The sequence below is a fragment of the Scyliorhinus torazame genome, chromosome 21, assembly GCF_047496885.1.
Source record: "Scyliorhinus torazame isolate Kashiwa2021f chromosome 21, sScyTor2.1, whole genome shotgun sequence".
Taxonomy (NCBI): domain Eukaryota; kingdom Metazoa; phylum Chordata; class Chondrichthyes; order Carcharhiniformes; family Scyliorhinidae; genus Scyliorhinus; species Scyliorhinus torazame.
The window spans coordinates 118,546,212-118,567,716 of NC_092727.1; the positions used below are offsets into that span (position 1 = coordinate 118,546,212).

At 44.0% G+C, this 21,505-nt stretch overlaps 1 protein-coding gene across 13 annotated transcripts in view; it reads left to right on the plus strand.

The window, feature by feature from the left end:
• Positions 1-21,505, plus strand: part of raraa (retinoic acid receptor, alpha a) — a 756,690-nt gene that overhangs the window by 449,787 nt on the left and 285,398 nt on the right. The window contains exon 1 of one of the 13 annotated variants that reach the window (XM_072487382.1): positions 2,897-2,996. The exons of the other annotated variants lie outside the window; for them this stretch is intronic. The gene's annotated coding sequence lies outside the window, so the exon portion shown is untranslated. Of the gene's footprint in view, positions 1-2,896; positions 2,997-21,505 lie in introns of those variants that run through there. 13 annotated transcript variants of the gene reach the window in all.

Consider the following 21,505-nt stretch of genomic DNA (forward strand, 5'->3'; position numbering starts at 1 on the left):
TGAAGCTCAGCTTGCTTTTGGAACCACACTGTGATTTAACTTTGTGTGTCAGTCAATATAACGATGATTTATTCATAGATATTTTCAGATTTATAAAATCAATTTTTCTTTTTTAATAAGTTAAATGTCAAGATTGTCTGGACTGTGGGCGCCCTCCCACTTACTGTTTTTAACCTCGGGCATCTGCTTAAGAGAATAATGGAATGCGTGATAGATGGCGCTTTCCATTTGTCAATAATGGTGGATGGAATCTGCTGTTTATCCAAGAAGATTAAAGCTTGCTGAAAATGAGAGTTAGGAAATTTCTCTCTTTGCCAGCAGAATCCATATCCATAGAATCCCTACAGCGCAGAAAGAAACCATTTGGTTCATCAATTCTGCACCAATCCTCCGATAGAGCACCTTACCTCGGCCCACTCCCCTGCTCGATCCTTGTAACCCCGTGCATTGATCATGACCAAACCACCTAACCTGCACGTCTCTGGACTGTGGGAGGAAACCGAAGCACTCGGAGGAGACCCATGCAGAAACTGGGAGAACGTGCAAACTCCTCAGTCACCCAAGACCGGAATCGAACCCGGGTCCCTGGCACTATGAGGCAGCAGTACTAATCACCTGACCATGTGTCTTCAATGTTCTTCAGAGAACTTTTCCGACTGTTGTACCAACTCATTAAATGTCAGCCAGACAGCAGTCACTGCATCAAAATTCAGCATTAAGGTGCTGCATACTGATCACTTAACATTGACAGCAGATGTGAGGCACTTCCTTTGCTGACCCTGAACTAGATAATAGCAGCACGGTAGCCTTGTGGATAGCACAATTGCTTCACAGCTCCAGGGTCCCAGGTTCGATTCCGGCTTGGGTCACTGTCTGTGCGGAGTCTGCACATCCTCCCCGTGTGTGCGTGGGTTTCCTCCGGGTGCTCCGGTTTCCTCCCACAGTCCAAAGATGTGCGGGTTAGGTGGATTGGTCATGATAAATTGCCCTGAGTGTCCAAAATTGCCCTTAGTGTTGGGTGGGGTTACTGGGTTATGGGGATAGGGTGGAGGTGCTGAACTTGGGTAGGGTGCTCTTTCCAAGAGCCGGTGCAGACTCGATGGGCCGAATGGCCTCCTTCTGCACTGTAAATTCTATGATTCTATGATAAAAGGAGCTAATAGCCCCAGAGACACAACTTTTGCTTGGGTCCTGAATTTTGCAGTTGGAGTTCTTTCATACCCAAAGGAGACTGATGACATATCAGAGACACCGTAAGAAGTCTTACAACACCAGGTTAAAGTCCAACATGTTTGTTTCAAACACTAGCTTTCGGAGCACTGCTCCTTCCTCGGGTTCACCTGAGGAAGGAGCAGCGCTCCGAAAGCTAGTGTTTGTAACAAACATGTTGGACTTTAACCTGGTGTTGTAAGACTTCTTGCTGTGCTCACCCCAGTCCAATGCCGGCATCTCCACATCATATCAGAGACAGTACAAAGAGAAGGGTGTTCATTTAGAGATTGTGGGTTTCTGTATGAGCACCATTTCTCCTCTTGTACCATGACAATGGTATTAAAATGCTTTTGGTTATCTTAACAGTCTGGAACATTGGCTGTTTTCAAAGCTTTTCCACAGACAGGAGCTTGTAGTGGTTGGAATTTACCGTGCAAAACCTTTATCGTGAGAGATAATAGGTGATTTGAAAGTGCTAACTTAGGTTTTAAACATGTGTTTTAGTCTGTTTTCAGTCACCAGTTAGGAACACCTGTGATGCATGCAATGTGGGCGTACATACTGCTTATCCGGCTCTTAATCTTTTAATATAGATTCAGAACTAGAAAGATTGCTCTGTGTTGCCCTAGTTGAGCAACACTAGTGCCCCACATCAAGAACTCCACATTGGATTACAACTTCAGCTGACGTTTTGTACTCAGGTTTTCCCCAGGCAGAGTTTCTGACCACAGTTTTGTGGTGGGAAGTTACTATGTGGTCTCTAAACCGGCCCAATAAGCACGGTAGACATTGGGGGCTGAAAAATAGTCTGCAAATGAGCTTCTAAGTAAACCGTATTTTGGGCGAAATGTTGGACTGGAAGAGGTTAATCCAACTTCAATCCCAAATTAAACCTTTGCGTGTAAACAGGGCTCTAGGCTGCAGGCTGAAGAGTTTCATTATGTTGTGGTATCTGAAACCTGACAGTGATGGAGGGCAGCATAAAGAAAGCACATTTGGAAGTCTTTAAAAAACAAGGCTGGGTTTGCAATATTCTGTGATCGAGTGAAGTGGCTGGAGGGTACGCCTTGCCGAGATGTCTTATCAGATGGATGACATGCTCCAGATGCAAGAGAGGGAAAATTATAAAGACAATATACTTCTGCACATAACAAGCAATAAAGAGGCAAGCAGAGGGGAAGAGGCCTCGGAAGCAGAATAAATGAAGCGTGGGTATGCAATAAAGCCATTTTGATAGCTTTATTCTGTTTACCATAGCTGGATTGAACAGGTAGTGGATTGTGGATTTAGCAACCCCCTCCAAACCCTCCCCGTCATTCTCAATTTAGAGCTTACTTTGTAGGTATGTAAAGGATTATTGGAACTGTATTATCTTAGGTAGGGAAGACACAAAAGGCTATGGTTGCCTTCTAATGAGCCATGAAACTTTCCATCAGGACGTATTTGTGCATATGCATTTTAATGCAAATGGTAGCGATATCTTGAAAGGATCCCAATGATCTAGTCATTTTTGTTAAGATGCAAATAAATCCATTCTTTCTTGCATAATAACATCTTGAGGAAAATTACAAATGCCCCCCCCCCCCCCCCCCCCCCCCCCATCCCCCCACGGCAAAAAAAAAGTAAACTTACCCAGACTGTGTATCCCTTTTCTCTGCACAGCTCAAATAAACCTTTGGAAGGGAAATCAATTTGAGTCTCCATCTGCACACTCAGATAGATGTGAAAGAGCGCATGGCACTATTTGAAGAAGAGCCAGGGAATTCTTGCTGTATCTGATTAAGGTTTGTCTCTCAGCAAACGTCTTGTAAAGAGATTACCGGGTCTTTATCTCACTGCTGCTTTTGGGCTCTTGCTTTGCGCGCATTGACTGCTACATCGCAAAAGTGCCAACATTCCAAATGTACTTCATTATCTGTGAAGCGTTCTGGTAAGTTATTTTTTAAAAATAAATTTAGAATATCCAATTATTTTTTTTCCCGTTAAGGGGCAATTTAGCGTGACCAATTCACCTACCCTGCACATCTTTGGGTTGTGAGGATGAGACCCATGCAGACATGGGGAGAATGTGCAAACTCCACACGGACAGTGACCCGGGGTGGGGATCGAACCCAGGTTCTCTGTGCCGTGTGACAGCAGTGCTAACCACTGAGCCACCGTGCCGCCCAATGTTCTGGTAAGTTCTGACGGTATTACAAAAAACCCAAAATAAATGTAACTGAAAATTCTCATCCCCTCGAGACGTTTCACTCGTAAACCCTTCAAGCCCGGGAACCCCAGAATTCTCTAGTCCCCCGACTCTGGCCTCTTGTGTGTCCGCCTCTCACCCCATCAAACAACCAGGTTTTGGGCAGCATGGTGGCGCAGTGGGTTAGCACTGCAGCCTCAGGGCGCCGAGGTCCCAGGTTCGATCCTGGCTCTGGGTCACTGTCCGTGTGGAGTTTGCACATTCTCCCTGTGTTTGCGTGGGTTTCACCCCCACAACCCAAAGATGTGCAGGGTAGGTGGATTGGCCACACTAAATTGCCCCTTAATTAGAAAAAATGAATTGGGTGCTCTAAATTTAAAAAAAAAACAACAACCAGGTTTTCAGTTCTCTAATCCCCAAACTCTGGAATTTCCTACAAATGCAGCCTTTCCACTTTCTTTCATTTTTTGTTTTGCTTCAAATAAGTTTAATTTCCACGCTTGAAGTAAAAAGAGAGTTTGCATTTATTTAGCTGTTATGGGCCAGGGTTTAGAGAACCCCAAAGTGTAGCATGGAGTTCACCTGACCCACAACTTTTAATAGATTGTGGTATGGGGAGCACACGGCCCACTCTACAGGTGTGGTACAGCAGAAATGGAAAAGTATTTTTTTTAAAGCAAAACAATGTTTATTCTATGAAGTCAAGTTAACCTTTTTAAAACATACAGTGAACATCTTGGCAACCATCAATTCAAATACAACCCCCAAAGAATACAACACTAAGTAATCCTTAATAACTTCCCAAACATCATCCAGAAGACAGAAGAAACACCTTTTAACAGAAGCACATTAGGTTTACATTCACTACTGAGAACATTTATAATTCTGAATTCACCAAATGATCAAGATATATCTTTTCATGGCAGGGAGATCAACAGTACACCTGCTTGGTCTGGCTTCAGCCCCAATACTGAAAATGGAACTAAAACACACCCTGCAGCAAACAGCCTAAAACTAAAGTAAAAAGCTGACACAGCCCAGCTCCACCCACACGCTGACATCACTGCAGTAATATGAGCAGCCAAACATTTCTTAAAGCGACATTCTCATGACATAGCACCTTGCATAACCTCAGGATACTGCAAAGAGCTTTAAAATCAGCGAAATGATTTTGAAATGCAGCCAGTGTTTTTTTTTTTAAATTGTGGACTGTCCAATTCATTTTTTCCAAATAAGGAGCAATGTAACGTGGCCAATCCACCTAGCCTGCACATCTTTGGGTTGTGGGGGCGAAACCCACGCAAACACTGGGAGAATGTGCAAACTCCACATGGACAGTGACCCGGAGCCGGGATCGAACCTGGGACCTTGGCGCCATGAGGCAGCAGTGCTATCCACTGCACCACCGTGCTGATGTGGCCAGTGTTTTAATGTAGATTGCCATGTGTAACCAGATTTACTGCCCAAGCGCCCCATAATCAGAGATCCTGGAAACATTGCAGATGATTTATGAATATTTCTGAGTGATGACAAAATATATCCGCTCAACAGAAAGCAGAAATAATTGCAGGGGGTGGGAAAGTTGATGACAGTGATTCCGGGGGAGGGGTTCTGGCCTTTAACTCATTTTATGACATCAACGTAGCTGGAAGATCCCAAGTAGCCAGCGCCAATTCATATCCGTTGCGACACACAGCCCTTCTTGCTTACCGCATACAACTTGCGTCAATAGAGGAATGTCGCAATGTTTCACCAGAAACCGAGCTGTAAAACCTCAGTGCCTGATTCACATTTGTTTTAGAATCAGCCTACACGACTGCTTTCACCTCAAAAAAAAAAGCCACAGCCCTGGGTTTCCAGCACCCACAGAGAACTTGTGAAACGAGTGTGCAATTTTGCATGAAATTGATATTTCTTTGGCGGCGTCTGAGGGTGCACGCCAAGCATGGGAGCGGCATTTGTCTTTTTTAGATTGGTTGCACTGAAGAAAGTAAATTTGGCAGGAAATTGGTGACCTTTTACATTGCAGCGCCTGCAGATTGACCCTGATGTGAAACCTACCCAGGAAGTGGGTTGGCTTCAAGCTGGAGCTGATTAGTAGTACAGAATTCAATGAGTTTACGTTAGAGTTGGGTAATCCGATTTAGGGAAAATGGTAAGTATATTCTGACTTCTGATTGCAGGACAAAGCAAGGCATTAAATTATTTCATAGGGACAGAATAAATTACTTTGTTTCCACTAATGCATGTCCACCATTTTGAGAATATGCACAATCATTTTTTAATCCTGTTCCCTTACTTGGATGAGGATGATGCTGAGTTAACTGATGTCTTCTTGGGTATCATTTGACTACTAGGGTTCATCTCTTGATCACCAGCCAACAATTCCTTTTTAAAAATTTAGAGTACCCAATTCATTTATTTTCCAACTAAGGGGCAATTTAGCGTGGCCAATCCACCTACTCTGCACATCTTTGGGTTGTGGGGGCGAAACCCACGCAAACACGGGAGAATGTGCAAACTCCACACGGACAGTGACCCGGGGCCGGGATCGAACCTGGGACCTCGGCGCCGTGAGGCAGCAGTGCTAACCACTACGCCACCCTGCTGCCTGCTCCAGCCAGCAGTTCCTACCGAAAAGTGTGCACGTATGCCTATCGGATGAGATGGGACATGATAGTGCCTTCTGTGGTTGAAAGGGCTGCCGGCACTCCAGTTTTGACTCACATGAAAAATGTCTGACAATTGACATCTTGGGTGAGAGTGCAACCACTGAGCCCTAAGCCAGAAAATTGTGGCTTCAGCAGAGATTTGAATAAACGAGGCTGAAAGTTCAGTACTGAGGGAGTGTTGCACTTTCATAGGAGCGATCTTCAGTTGACATATTAGAATAGGACACTGTTTATTTTCTTAGGAGGACATAAAGGTGCCTACAGTACTCTCTGGAAAAGGTGCAGAGAATTTCCCTCAGTGTTTGGGCTTTGATGTGTTATTTATAACTTCAGAACATTTCTATAACATTGTTGTGTAGTGGCAGTTGAAGGACATGTCCTTGTGTGAAGCAATTGTCAGCATTAGATAGAGCCTTTGGCATAATAGTGAAGTGCCATCTTTTGGAGCATCTTGAGAGCAACTTCTAACTCATTCCCAGTGAGTTCTCCCAGTGAGCCAGATAAGACACAGCCAGAGTGAGACAGCAAAGAGTGAGTTTGGGAATTTGAAGCTAGGTGGGAATTCAAAGCTGGGTTGGGAGGATGTGCTTTTTAACCCTGGTAAATGATTGGTAAGCAGTTTTTCTTTTCATTGTCTAATTTATTTATTTTTTCTTTCATTTTTTGGAATTGTAGGTTAGGTTTAAGGCATGGCAGAAGATCCCAGACCTGTGTCATGCTCCTCATGTGCGATGTGGGAGCTCAGGGACACATCCACTGTCCCTGGCTCCTTCACGTGCAAGAAGTGTGTCCAGTTGCAGCTCCTGTTAGACCGCTTGACGGCTCTGGAGCTGCGGATGGACTCGCTTTGGAGCATCCGCGAAGCTGAGGACGTCGTGGATAGCACGTTTAGCAAGTTGGTCAAACCGCAGGTGAAAGTTACTGAGGAAGATAGAAAATGGGTGACCAAAAGACAGAGCAAGAGTAGGAAAGCAGTGCAGGTGCCACCTGCGGTCATCTCCCTGCAAAACAGATATACCGCTTTGGATACTGTTGAGGGAGATGGCTCACCAGGGGAAGGCAGCAGCAGCCAGGTTCATGGCACTGTGGCTGGCTCTGCTGCGCAGCAGGGCAGGAAGAGGAATGGCAGGGGTATAGTGATAGGGGACTCGATCGTAAGGGGAATAGACAGGCGGTTCTGCGGACACAATCGAGACTCCAGGATGGCATGTTGCCTCCCTGGTTCAAGGGTGTCTTGGAGTGTCTGCAGGCCATTCTGGGGGGAGGAAGGTGAACAGCCAGCTGTCGTGGTGCACATAGGCACCAACGATATAGGTAAAAAACGGGGCAATGTCCGACAAGCTGAATTCAGGGAGTTAGGAGTTAAACTAAAAAGTAGGAGCTCAAAGGTAGTAATCTCAGGATTGCTACCAGTGCCACGAGCTAGTCAGAGTAGGAATGTCTGGATTGATCGGATGACTGCGTGGCTCGAGAGATGGTGCAAGAGGGAGGGATTCAAATTCCTGGGGCATTGGAACCGGTTCTGGGGGAGGTGGGACCAGTAAAAACCAGACGGTCTGCACCTGGGCAGGACTGGAACCGATGTCCTATGGGGGTTGTTTGCTAGAGCTGTTGGGGAGAGTTTAAATGTGGCCGAGGGATGGGAACTGATGCAGGGAGTCGGAAGGTAGCAAAACAGGGACAGAAACAAAAGGCAGTAAGGGGGACAGTGTAAGGCAGAGAAGCCATAGTCAAAAATCAAAAAGGGTGACAGTACAAGGTACACTGACTAAGGGGGAGCTCAGTGAATAGGCCCAGTAATACTAAAAGGAATAAAACGGGAAGTAAAAACAGTAATGGTAAACGACGCAGCAGGTTGTTACATGAAGATATGGGTTCAACGACGAGGAAAATTAGGAGAAAGGTTAAGAGGAAATATAACTTGGGAGAGGTTACTGATCGAGGTGTTAAGATTCAAAACAGAGGTATAAAAGCCAGCATAAGTGTACTTTACCTGAATGCTCGTAGTATTCGTAATAAGATAAATGAGTTGATGGCGCAAATCATCGTGAATGACTATGATTTCATGGCCATTACTGAAACATGGTAAAAGGATGGTCACGACTGGGAGTTAAATATCCGAGGGTATCAAACTATTCGGAAGGACAGAGTGGATGGTAAGGGGGGTGGTGTAGCTCTGTTATTTAAGGATGACATCCGGGCAATAGTAAGGGATGATATCGGTGCTATGGAGGATAAGGTTGAATCCATTTGGGTGGAAATCAGGAATAGTAAGGTGAAAAAGTCACTGATAGGAGTAGTCTATAGGCCACTAAATAGTAACATTATGGTGGGGCAGGCAATAAACAAAGAAATAACTTATGCATGTAGAAATGGTACAGCAATTATCATGGGGAATTTTAATCCACATGTCGATTGGTTTAACCAGGTCGATCAAGGCAGCCTTGAGGAGGAGTTTATAGAATGTATCCGCGATAGTTTCCTAGAACAGTATGTAATGGAACCTACGACGGAACAAGCGGTCCTAGATCTGGTCCTGTGTAATGAGACAGGATTGATTAATGATCTCGTAGTTAGGGATCCTCTCGGAAGGAGCGATCACAATATGGTGGAATTTAAAATACAGATGGAGGGTGAGAAGGTAAAATCAAACCCTAGTGTTTTGTGCTTAAACAAAGGAGATTACAATGGGATGAGAGAAGAGCTAGTTAAGGTAGACTGGGAGCAAAGACTTTATGGTGAAACAGTGGAGAACCTTCCAAGCGATTTTTCAGTGCTCAGCAAAGGTTTATACCAACAAAAAGGAAGGACGGTAGAAAGGGGGAAAATCGACCATGGATATCTAAGGAAATAAGGGAGAGTATCAAATTGAAGGAAAAAGCATACAAAGTGGCAAAGATTAGTGGGAGACTAGAGGACTGGGAAATCTTTAGGGGGCAACAGAAAGCTGCTAAAAAAGCTATAAAGAAGAGTAAGATAGATTATGAGAGTAAACTTGTTCAGAATATAAAAACAGATAGTAGAAGTTTCTACAAATATATAAAACAAAAAAGAGTGGCTAAGGTAAATATTGGTCCTTTAGAGGATGAGAAGGGAGATTTACTAATGGGAGATGAGGAAATGGCTGAGGAACTGAACAGGTTTTTTGGGTCGGTCTTCACAGTGGAAGACACAAATAACATGCCAGTGACTGATAGAAATGAGGCTATGACAGGTGAGGACCTTGAGATGATTATCACTAAGGAGGTAGTGATGGGCAAGCTAATGGGGCTAAAGGTAGACCAGTCTTCTGGCCCTGATGGAATGCATCCCAGACTGTTAAAAGAGGTGGCTAGGGAAATTGCTAATGCACTAGTGATAATTTACCAAAATTCGCTACTTTGGGGTGGTCCCGGCGGATTGGAAATTAGCAAACGTGACACCACTGCTTAAAAAAGGAGGTAGGCAGAAAGCGGGTAATTATAGGCCAGTGAGCTTAACTTTGGTAGTAGGGAAGATGCTGGAATCTATCATCAAGGAAGAAATAGCAAGGCATCTGGATGGAAATTGTCCCATTGGGCAGACGCAGCATGGGCTCATAAAGGGCAGGTCGTGCCTAACTAATTTAGTGGAATTTTTTGAGGACATTAACAGTGCGGTAGATAACGGGGAGCCAATGAATGTGGTATATCTGGATTTCCAGAAAGCCTTTGACAAGGTGCCACACAAGATTGCTGCATAAGATAAAGATGCATGGCATTCAGAGTAAAGTAGTAGATGGATAGAGGATTGGTTAATTAATAGAAAGCAAAGAGTGTGGATTAATGGGTGTTTCTCTGGTTTGCAATCAGTAGCTAGTGGTGTCCCTCAGGGATCAGTGTTGGGCCCACAATTGTTCAGAATTTATACATAGATGATTTGGAGTTGGGGACCAAGGGCAATGTGTCCAAGTTTGCAGACAACACTAAGATGAGTGGTAAAGCAGAAAGTGCAGAGGATACTGGAAGTCTGCAGAGTGATTTGGATAGGTTAAGTGAATGGGCTAGGGTCTGGCAGATGGAATACAATGTTGACAAATGTAAGGTTATCCATTTTGGTAGGAATAACAGCAAAAGGGATTATTATTTAAATAAAATATTAAAACATGCTGCTGTGCAGAGAGGCCTCGTTGTGTTAGTGCATGAGTCACAAAAAGTTGGTTTAAAAGGTGCAACAGGCGATTAAGAAGGCAAATGGAATTTTGTCCTTCATTGCTAGAGGGATATTAAGACTAGGGTGGTTATGCTGCAATTGTATAAGGTGTTAGTGAGGCCACACCTGGAGTATTGTGTTCAGTTTTGATCTCCTTGCCTGAGAAAGGACGTCCTGGAGCTGGAGGGTGTGCAGAGGAGATTCACTAGGTTAATCCCAGAGCTGAAGGGGTTGGATTACGAGAGAGGTTGAGTAGACTGGGACTGTACTCGTTGGAATTTAGAAGGATGAGGGGGGATCTTATAGAAACATATAAAATTATGAAGGGAATAGATAGGATAGATGCAGGCAGGTTGTTTCCACTGGCGGGTGAAAGCAGAACTCGGGGGCAGAGCCTCAAAATAAGGGGAAGTAGACTTAGGACTGAGTTTAGGAGGAACTTCTTCACCTTAAGGGTTGTGAATCTATGGAATTCCTTGCCCAGTGAAGCAATTGAGGCTCCTTCATTAAATGTTTTTAAGATAAAGATAGATAGTTTTTTGAAGAATAAAGGGATTAAGGGTTATGGTGTTCGGGCCAGAAAGTGGAGCTGAGTCCACAAAAGATCAGCCACGATCTCATTGAATGGCGGAGCAGGCTCGAGGGGCCAGATGGCCTACTCCTGCTCCTAGTTCTTATGTTCTTATTACAATCCCTTCTGAACTTGATTTGATTCCTTTTTAAATGGAGACCAGGCAGAAATTGTGGAGGAAGGTAGTAAAAGATTAATTCAACCATCATGATTCAAAGACCATAATGTGGAGGAAAGTAGAAATATGTTGGGCTTTAGCAGGATGTGTAGAGTACTTTACACAGAATGACCTGTATGACTATTTCAAAGTTTCTTCGACTCTTTCTGACAAAAAGAGCAGTAATTTTCACATGAAAAGATGCGGAATACGTGACTCAAATTATTTTGAATCACGAGTTTTTGGATGCCCAAACCCCAATGGTACCTAGATTTCTGGAATTGTACTTAACAAAAATAATTTTTCCCCAATTAAGGGGCAATTAGGCGTGGCCTCTACCTACCTGTGCACCTTTGGGTTGTGGGAGTGAGACCCACTCAGACATGGGGAGAATATGCAAACTCCACACAGACAGTGACCCGGAGCCGGGATTAAACCCAGGTCATTGGCGCTGTGAGGTAGCAGTGCTAACCACTGCAGCACCGTACCACCTCTCTGGCATTGTGCATTGACTGCAATAAATGCTGTTATGTCAGGTCGGCATATTTTGCCAAGTCTAGCAATAGATTTGAAACGGAAAATTTAAAAACAGCCGTGCGTCTAATACTTCAATCATCTGTGAATGTGCAAAGGTTAACCAGTTATCTGTGACAAGGCTTCCTTGGGTTGGCTTTTATCTTCAGGAAGCAATTGAAAGCTACAACACTGGTTTAACTATGATGCATTAGGGTGGCACGGTGGCGCAGTGGTTAGCACTGCTGCCTCACGGCGCTGAGGACCCAGGTTCGATCCTGCCCCCGGGTCATTGTCCGTATGGAGTTTGCACTTTCTCCCCGTATTTGCGTGGGTCTCACCCCCACAACCCAAAGATGTGCAGGGTAGGTGGATTGACCACGCTAAATTGCCCCTTAATTGGAAAAAAAACAACTGGATATTCTAAATTTATGAAAAAAAAAGAACAATGATACATTGGCCCTATTAAAGGGCCAGACCTAGATGGGATGACCCCTAGTTGATTGGACTGTTCTTGCTGTCCCCTTTGATTACTGTCTGCTTTCAGTTTTTATGTATGTACTTTCAATCTTTACAGCTCTTGTTTGATACTGGGGACAGGAACCTGACTGAGGATAGTTTTTTTCAACTTGCACTAGAATGAAACACAGGCAAGAGAGAAACTCGGAAACCCAAACATTATTGATTTTAAAGAAAAGGTTGCTACAGAAAGATGAGGAGGGAACAGAATTAACATCAGAAACACAGGCTGATGTAATTATGATGTAACATGTCATGAAATCCATTGACCTTTGTGTCCCTGGGTTCTGAATCCGCAGTCTGTGGAGATTGTAACATTTAAGGTATAGGATGTTCCAATGCTTGTTACATTGGTTCCTGCCTATTAAGAAGGGCGGGACCCTCTGGGAGTGTTTTAATAGGTCAACAGATCAGTTAGAGGGTCAGTGAACACTTCTTCTTCAGGTAGTCAGTTTGAGACCATATTCTAGCCAACAATTGTCACAAAGACACAAGGGACAGAAACAAGTTCCAGTTGATTTAAAGAAGACCATTGGGGAAAGGTGCCACTTTGGAGCAGTGGTGTTCTGCTTGGCATGGCCAGAGATTTGAAAGTATGCTTGTGAGCTTGTTTTGAGTGCACTTGGGAATCCAGGGAAAAGGAATCTCTGAAGGCGGGATTGAAACCCTGTGAGGTGGGTCATTGTTAAAGTCACCCATATGTGAGCGATTTTTGAAGAGCATTCCAAGGAGAGATCTTTGAAGGTGAAGCTGGGAATCCCTTGTGTGACAGAGTTTCAATGACATTGTTTGACTTGTGTTTGTGGGCTCTTGAGAAATCCATGGACTCTGCCTTGGTTGCATCTGACGTTTTCTCTGTGGTGTGGTGCATCCAACCACAGTTCATCTATTAATCCACATGTGCCTCATACTTACCCTGAATGTTAGAATATAACATACATGTTGGAAATTGTTTTACCTTTCTGAACTTGTTTAGTATATTTTGTTCAAAACCCATGCAAACTTGTGGCTAAATTCCAAAAGCAAGGGCTCTTGAATCTCACCCGTTATCTATTTTAGACAAAATATTATTGGTTCTTCTGTTCAGGGGTCTGGTCAGAGATCGTAAATAAAACATTGCATGATTGAGTAACAAGAAATCTGCAGGGAGCAGAAGCTCCAACCTCGTGCAGAGTTACTCATGCACATAATATCTCTAATTACAGAGCAATGGTTTTAACAAACTGGAGTCTTGAACAGCTTTTGGGAGAATAGACAAACCCGAAAGAACCTTATCTAGACCCCAAACACACCACAAATCAATAACCTACTGAGAATGAATCAAATCAAGATAATAGTTCATACAAACTTGCATCTTAAATTTCTGAGTATGTTTTGTTTGTCATGATACACACTTTGTTCAGATTTGCTATGTCTTCATTCTATGTAATTTTCTATGTTGTGTAGGACCTTATCTTTCTTGCTTATCTCCCTTGATTCCACCCCCTAACTCCATGTCAAGCCTCCCTGTGTCAATCCGTGTCAAGCCTCCCTGTGTCAATCTATCATCTGTGGAGGTGTCCTGTACTGTTTATTCAAATGACATGATTGAGCCTCTTGTGTTACCATTCATGTATTGCTGATAATGAAATTGTTGTTCTGGTTGCCAACATATTATCGAGACCGAAATGCTTAACTGATTGCATAGGCAGACTTCAGGGAAAGCTTATTCAGCAAATAATATTATTTGAGTGGCAGTCTGCTGTGCGTCATTTTGCACTCGTGCTGAATCCTTTTCAATTCAAAATGTACGGAATAAACAATTATGCAGTTCCGAGTGGAGGAGCATGAGTATTAGGCAGTCAAGATGGTCAATAAAATGCAGAATGATGTATCAGGAATAGTGGGTTAGAATTTGGAGAATGCCATGTCAATATGGAAAATACTGGATAATCTGAGCAGGTTTGACAGCATCCATGAGAGAAAAGGGAGCGAACGTTTCAAGTCTGGGTGACTCTTTGGCAAAGCCACTCTGCTTCGATAAAGAGTCATCCAGACTCGAATCGTTAGCTCCCTTTTCACTTCACCGATGCTGTCAGACCTGCTGAGATGGTCCAGCACTTTGTGTTTTTCTTTCAGATTCCAGCATCCCAGTAATTTGCTTTTAGCCATGTAAATATAATTGGGAGCAACACGTTTGAACATTTCTGCTCCAGGTGCACGAACTGATATGGGACACGTGTCTTCCCTCATCTGCATTTAGCTTGTGAAACGTGCAATGAAATTGAGTGAACGATGAGTTCAATTTTCTTTTTTTTTTTATAAGAGCCGCTACTAATCTCTGCTTTTACTTCCTTCTGATGGCCGGGAACTGTAACAGTTTCACTTCTGTTTTGATTATGGTAGAACCAGCTCATCATCTTGTTTTAGGGCAGGACATTGAACACCTCACAAAGCACTGCCGTCTCCCACTTGTGGAGGCACACAGTCCGAAAACTGAACTGGTTTGTACATCTGCTGCAGTCAGATCCTTGTTACCCCCTCCCCCACCCCAACATTTTATTACGAGATGGAAAACCAGTGGAGATTTTCAAAGATTTTAATGTTACAATGATTTTTTAAAAAATAATTTAGTGTACCCAATTCATTTTTTCACAATTAAGGGGCAATTTAGCATGGCTAGTCCACCTACCCTGCACATCTTTGGGCTGTGGGGGCGAAACTCACGCAAACACGGGGAGAATGTGCAAACTCCACACAGACAGTGACCTAGAGCCGGGATCGAACCTGGGACCTGGGCGCCGTGAGGCAGCAGGGCTAACCCACTGCGCCACCGTGCTGCCCTTAATGTTACAAAGATGAGGGCATGGGCCATGCTGTCTGTATTGTTTTTGGGGCTTTTAAAATTTTACTCACAGTGGAAACAAAGGATAACCAGGTTGCCACACCATAACCAGTTGCCAGAGTTTATTGCAGAGGTGTGGCCTGCTCACAGTCGTAAGATGGAGGCAGAGGGAAAATCTCCCAAGTGCCTCAGCGGATGTCACCATATGATCATGTGACATACTATGCAGAGTGGCATTGGTGACAATGCATAACACTGTCCTGAATGAACTGTAGTCTGAGGGAAGAGACTGGCAAAGAAGGCCTATGTGATGTGGAGCCTAGAAGCAGAAAGCAATGTCAATTATGGTTTCAGCAGTGGAGACCGGAAGGGGCAAAAAGTGGGTGATTAATCAAGAGGATGAAGGGAATAGTTCCTGGATTTTGGAATGCATCGAGAAATGATGGAATATGATGTGCATTTTATTATTTTATTGCTGCCTTTGTGTTCTGGGGCATATGCAAAGATCAATACCAGACTTTAAAGGTAAAAAGTTTACTTGTTAGTCAAGTATTTCATGCCAGTCAGATAGCACTTTTATCACTGCAGTTTGAATCATGTAGTCATAGGAGCCCTTCAATTTGAACCACTTGTACAAATGTGTGGCCATTCACATGAAGAAAGGATCTAAGAAAACACTCCTAGCTATCTGTTATCCCAGCTATTTATTACTCTGTGTATATAATGCATTCCCAGCTGCCTGTTATCTTGTATGAGATTCCTGGCTGCGTATTCCTACAGAAAAGAGCAAATGCCCAGCCCGCATTGCACTCTGCCTGGTTTCCTTAAGGAAATCGGGCAGGCTGTAAAAGAGGAGTTGCCGATGCCCATTTTACAAGCTCTCAAGGCTGGTTTAACCCAAGTGTTTCGTAGGTGGTTTGCGTTGAACCCCAAAAAATGTGTAGCTGGTATGGGGAAAATGAATCTGTTCCTGGCTTTTCACTATTTTGAAGTTTGGATTGTTTTACTGCACAGATTTGCTTGTTTTTGCCCATGCTTTTCCTAGTTTATTTTTCTCCCAACATTTTCCTTGAATGGTCTGGATTGTGATTGGCCGTTGTGTTGCATTAGATATTCTTTCAACATTTATGTTTTATGATAAACAAATGTGGTCACAAAACAACGTTCAAGCCAGATGTGAGCAATGAATTTGTATTGTATGAAAAACAAGAAGAATCACTGGGGAGTACGCGGCAGAGGTTAAGGTACCCCTCTCATTAACACCACGTATGTTGTAAACACAGCCCTCCATTATGGGGAATGCTTCCCCAGGCACAGTTTTAAAAGAAAATATATAGCTCATTAATATTTAATCCAAGTCTTCTGGCCAACTTTCTTTGCATACAACATAATGGGAAATTTTATTTTTAGTGCCAGTCCATTTTTTTGTTGCCAATTTTCTTATTATCCCTTTGTTGCTTGAAGGCATTTATTCCTCGCATTTATTATTTTTTTTATTTTATATATTTTTTAAATTTAGAGTACCCAATTCATTTTTTCCAATTAAGGGGCAATTTAGTGTAGCCAATCCACCTACCCTGCACATCTTTGGGTTGTGGGGTTGAAACCCACGCAAACACGGGGAGAATGTGCAAACTCCACACTGACAGTGACCCAGAGCCGGGATCGCACCTGGGACCTCGGCGCCGTGAGGCTGCAGTGCTAACCACTGCGCCACCGTGCTGGCCTTCCTCGCATTTATAACTCCTTACTGGCAAATGCTTCCGCTGATCCTGGATGTGTCCTTTTTGCCCCCATTTGACCATTATTTATTACAGTGGCCAAGCTTGTCAAGTGTTGGAAGGCCAATGAGTTGTGAGGTGAAGGAGAGTGGAGGGCAGGAGTGTGAGGTGATGGATGGGCATTATTATTTAAAAAAATAAATTTAGAGTACCCAATTCATTTTATCCAATTAAGCGGCAATTTAGCTTGGCCAATACACCTATCCTACACACCTTTGGATAAGGGGGCAAAACCCATGCAAACACAGGGAGAATGTGCAAACTCCACACGGACAGTGACGATGGATGGGCATTATAGCGTGTCCAGCCCACTCCTTAAATACTTTCAGCAAGAGCCAATCAAAATCAATCAGGAGTGCGAATCATAGGGTGGCACAGTGGTTAGCACTGCTGCCTCACGGCACCGAGGTCTTAGATTCGATCCCGGCTCTGGGTCACTGTCCGTGTGGAGTTTGCATATTCTCCCCGTGTTGCGTGGGTTTCACCCCCACAACCCAAAGATGTGCAGGGTAGGTGGATTGGCCACGCTAAATTGCCCCTTAATTGGGGAAAAAAAAAATTGGATACTCTAAATATATAGGGGAAAAAAGGGTTGCGAATCATAGTCTTGATTCCTCCTTTTTCTTTGGAGAAGCTATGCCAGTTGTATCTATACCAACTGAATGAGACCCACCAAGTTAGGACAGGCAAGGAATAGTAGTTTCTTGTTATGCCTCTACCCACTGGATAATCACATTGTATTATCAGGGGAGTCAACTAAGACGCTGTATAAGTTTTTAAATGTTAAACTAAACCACAGTGCACAGTTTCAAGTTGACTTTTTTAATATCAGTTTTAATCTTTTACAAGAAAGGTATAATAATCTTTGTTAGTATCACAAGTAGGCTTACATTAACACGGCAATGAAGTTACGGCTAAAGGGATCTGGTTAATACAGCAGTGATCAGGAAACGCCCCCATTGCTATTACACCGTTCCAGCATGGTGCCACATTGTTCCATCACTTTTAGCTTGAATGAGATCCACAGGTAAAGAGAGATACTACCAGTAGCAGAATTGGAATGGAGCCGTATTACCTAACGTGTCTCACAAGCAGCTACTACTTGAGATGTTCTATGTGCAGTTGCAGTCTAATAAACATCATTAACATTTTGATGGGCATATCTAAACTTTGGAATTGAATTGGCCTGGAACATTGAAATTTGACCCAGTGCCAGGTGAAGCCCATTATCTGCACTGTTTTAAGCAGATGCATGGCAAAGAATGTCAGCATGTGTGGCACTGAATTTAACTCGAGTAATTAGTTTGAGTCTGTAAAATCCTTTCATATGACTTTGATGCATTGGAGCAAGTAAGCTTGATGTGTGAACTAACCCAAACTCCCAATCTCAAATATAAATATGGCCCAGGTCCAGTAGAGACTGGACATGTGACCCAAGATGCATGTCAGGACCCTGCGAATGTCCTAACCCGTTGACTTCAGTGCGAATTGCCCAGGAAGTTTCAACTTACGACAGCTCCCTGAGACGCTCTTGAGACGTCAATCAATTTTCGTGGGAATTACCTGAAAAGTTACCCAGGAAAGGTTGGACAGAGGAATCCTAGTCTAACTACAAACATTCGAATTAGGAGCAGGAATAGACCACTCCATCCCTTGAGCCTGCTCGACCATTCAATAAGAGCATGGTGGATCTCATTTTAACCTCAGCTTCACAATTCTTTTTTAAAATAAATTTAGAGAACCCAATTAATTTTTTCCAATTAAGGTGCAATTTATCGAGGCCAATTCACCTAACCTCAACATCTTTGGGTTGTGGGGGCGAAACCCACGCAGACACGGGGAGAATGTGCAAACTCCACAGGGACAGTGACCCAGGGCCAGGATTCAAATCCAGGTCATCAGCGCCGCAGTCCCAGTGCTAACCACTGTGCCACATGCCGCCCTCGGCTTCACAATCCTGCCTATCCCTGGTAACCTTTCACCCCCTTGCTTATCAATAATCTATCTACTTTAGGGGCAGCACGGTGGTGCAGTGGTTAGCACTGCTGCCTCACGGCACCGAGGTCTCGGGTTCGATCCCGGCTCTGGGACATTGTCCTTGTGGAGTTTGCACATTCTTCCTGTTTTCACGTGGGTTTCGCTCCCACAACCCAAAGATGTGCAGGGTAGGTGGATTGGCCACATTAAATTGCCCCTTAATTTGAAAAAATGAATTGAGTACTTAGAACCTATCTACTTTTGCCTTGAAGATATTCAAAGAATCTGCCTCGACCACCTTTTGAGGAGGAAAATTCCAAAGTATCTCAACCCGCCAGAGAAACTATTTTTCCTCACCTCTGTTGTAAATGGACGACCCTTTATTTTTTTTTCCCGTTTAAACATGTTCACTTTATTGTATTAGTCAGTGTAGATCCCACAAATTGGCATCACCAAGTTTTAAAATGGTTTATCTTGTGCCATGGGGATGTAAATCTCACTTGTGCTTGTATAGCTTTTTGCGTACCAAAATCAAAGAGGACTGAAAATTTAAGGTGAAAAAATACTAAACTGGACCATTTTTTCAGTTATGTAGTTTATATATATATATATAACACAAACAATACTACACTAGGTTCTTTGCTCCCTCATTTTGGGCAGCCTTTAGAGACAATGCAATCCTTTACATCAATATTTGGAATGACTAAATGTACAGTTTAGCCCTGAAACGCATTGCAGAACGTCTGGGATGCTTGTTGCCAGAAACACCTTCACTGTTCCAGTTTTTATTCCTGAGACGAGCACTGATGCTTGCCAATTCAGCCCGCACAGTCCATTTAGAAGCATCTGCGGTGGACTTTGGAAGATCCAGATTCATCATATTCCTGCTTTCTAATCCACATCGGCTGGAAGGTAATCGGGGAAGCGAGGATGGAACGTCCAATCCAGACTGAGTATTTACGCTCAGGTGGGGCAGGAACGGTGGGAACTCACTCACACACACACACACACACACACACACACAATAATCTTGATTTACACAGGGAGAATTCAGAATGTCCAATTCACCTCACAAGCACATCTTTCGGGACTTGTGGGTGGAAACCCACGCAGACGCACGAGAGCATGCAGACTCTGCACAGACAGTGACCCAAGCCGGGAATCGAACCCGGGTCCCTGGCACTGTGAAGCAACAGTGCTAACCACTATGCTACCGTGCCGCCTAAATCCACTTCCTGGTGATTGTAATTGCCTTGAGTTCCTCCCAACTCTTAATTTACAACTATTTCTGAGATTTTACCTGTATCCTCTCCAGTGAAGACTGATGCAAAGTACCTATTCAATTCATCTGCCAACTCCTCATTTTCCATTATTAACTCTCCAGACTCACTTTCTATAGACCAACGCTCACTTAGTTAACTTTTCTTTATTTAAATATCAATAGCTCTCACTGTCTGTCTTTATGTTTCTAGCTAGTTTTCTCTTTCTCCCTTCTTATTAATCTTTTAATAATTATATTTCTATTTTATATACTCTGTCCAATCTTCTGACCAGCCACCCATCTTTGTGCAATTAAATGTTTTTTTTCTTTAAATTTGATACTATCTTTTAACTTTTAATCTTTAATGACAGATCTGACCCTCAAACACCCACGCTCAACCCCCCCACCCCCGACTACCCCCAACTTGACCCACTCAACTAACCCTCCCAACCAGCCGACTAACCTCCAGACCTGACCTAATTAGTCCCCTGGCTACTCCTCCTGACCCACCCAGACTGCCACCCTAACCTCCCCTGCCAGTCTACCCACTTACCCCACCCTAGCACCCTACCGATTCAATCATTCATCCACTCACCTGTTCACAAACATTCACAAGCTTGCCATATAGCGGTGTTGTAAAATGTGGGCGTGTCCCATCTTCCCCCTCCTGTTACAGTGCTGCTACGGAGTTCTCCAAGGCAGGCATTGTCAAACTCACGGGCGGGTGTCGGGAGGGAGGCGGAGCCGTCCATCGCGGTGCTCCCGATCACGCCAATCCGCGCGCAACAGCTGCAGTAGCTGGCTTTTAATAAACGCTGGCTGCGAGTGGCCTTCAAAATGGCCAGGAACAGATGAAAAAAATTTGCCCGCACTGCGCATGTGTGCCCGATCATCGCTGCACATTCGCAAAATTGTGCATGCGCACCGATGATCGGGCACGCATGTGCAGTGCGGCTGCATTTTTTTAATAGGGTCGCAGCCTTTCAAATTCGGGGGGGGGACAAAGGGACCCAAAACCATTTCCTCCATTTGTGTCAGCACCAAACAAGGTAAGAGAAATGGTGGGCCGCAAAGGTCGGCCGGCGTGGGCCGCAAAGGTCGGCCGGCGTGGGCCGCAAAGGTCGGCCGGCGTGGGCCGCAAAGGTTGGCCAGTTGGTAAAAGTGGGTCCCCAGAAAAAAAGTTTGAAAAACACTGCTGCAAGGTGTGCTGTGCTCTGTATTTCTGGATATGCCAATCTCGGAAGGCCCGGCAAGAAATGCGGAGCGTGTATGGGCATGGAAAGATTTGAGCAGAACAGCAGTCCGACCATGAACGTTGCTCTTTGGAAGATGAGGGCTATTATGTTTACAGCACAGAAAAAGGCCATATGGCTCAAAAGGCCCAAAGGTCATATGCTCCGCAGAATGAGCGGCGGGGGGGGGGGGGGGGTCAGTGCTGGCTAAATAACTTCAGACTGTACCTCACCTTCACTGTAACCAAAACCCTACAACCATGTGACATCTTTATGCTTTTTCAGTTCTAGCATCATGTGCATTTTTTGGTCACCACCTTTGGCCATAATTTCGTCTGCCTATTCTCTAAGTTCTTGAATTCTCTTTCTAAACATCTTCCTGTGTCTTCCTCTCTCTCCTCTTTTAAAGCATTCCTTAAAACCTACCC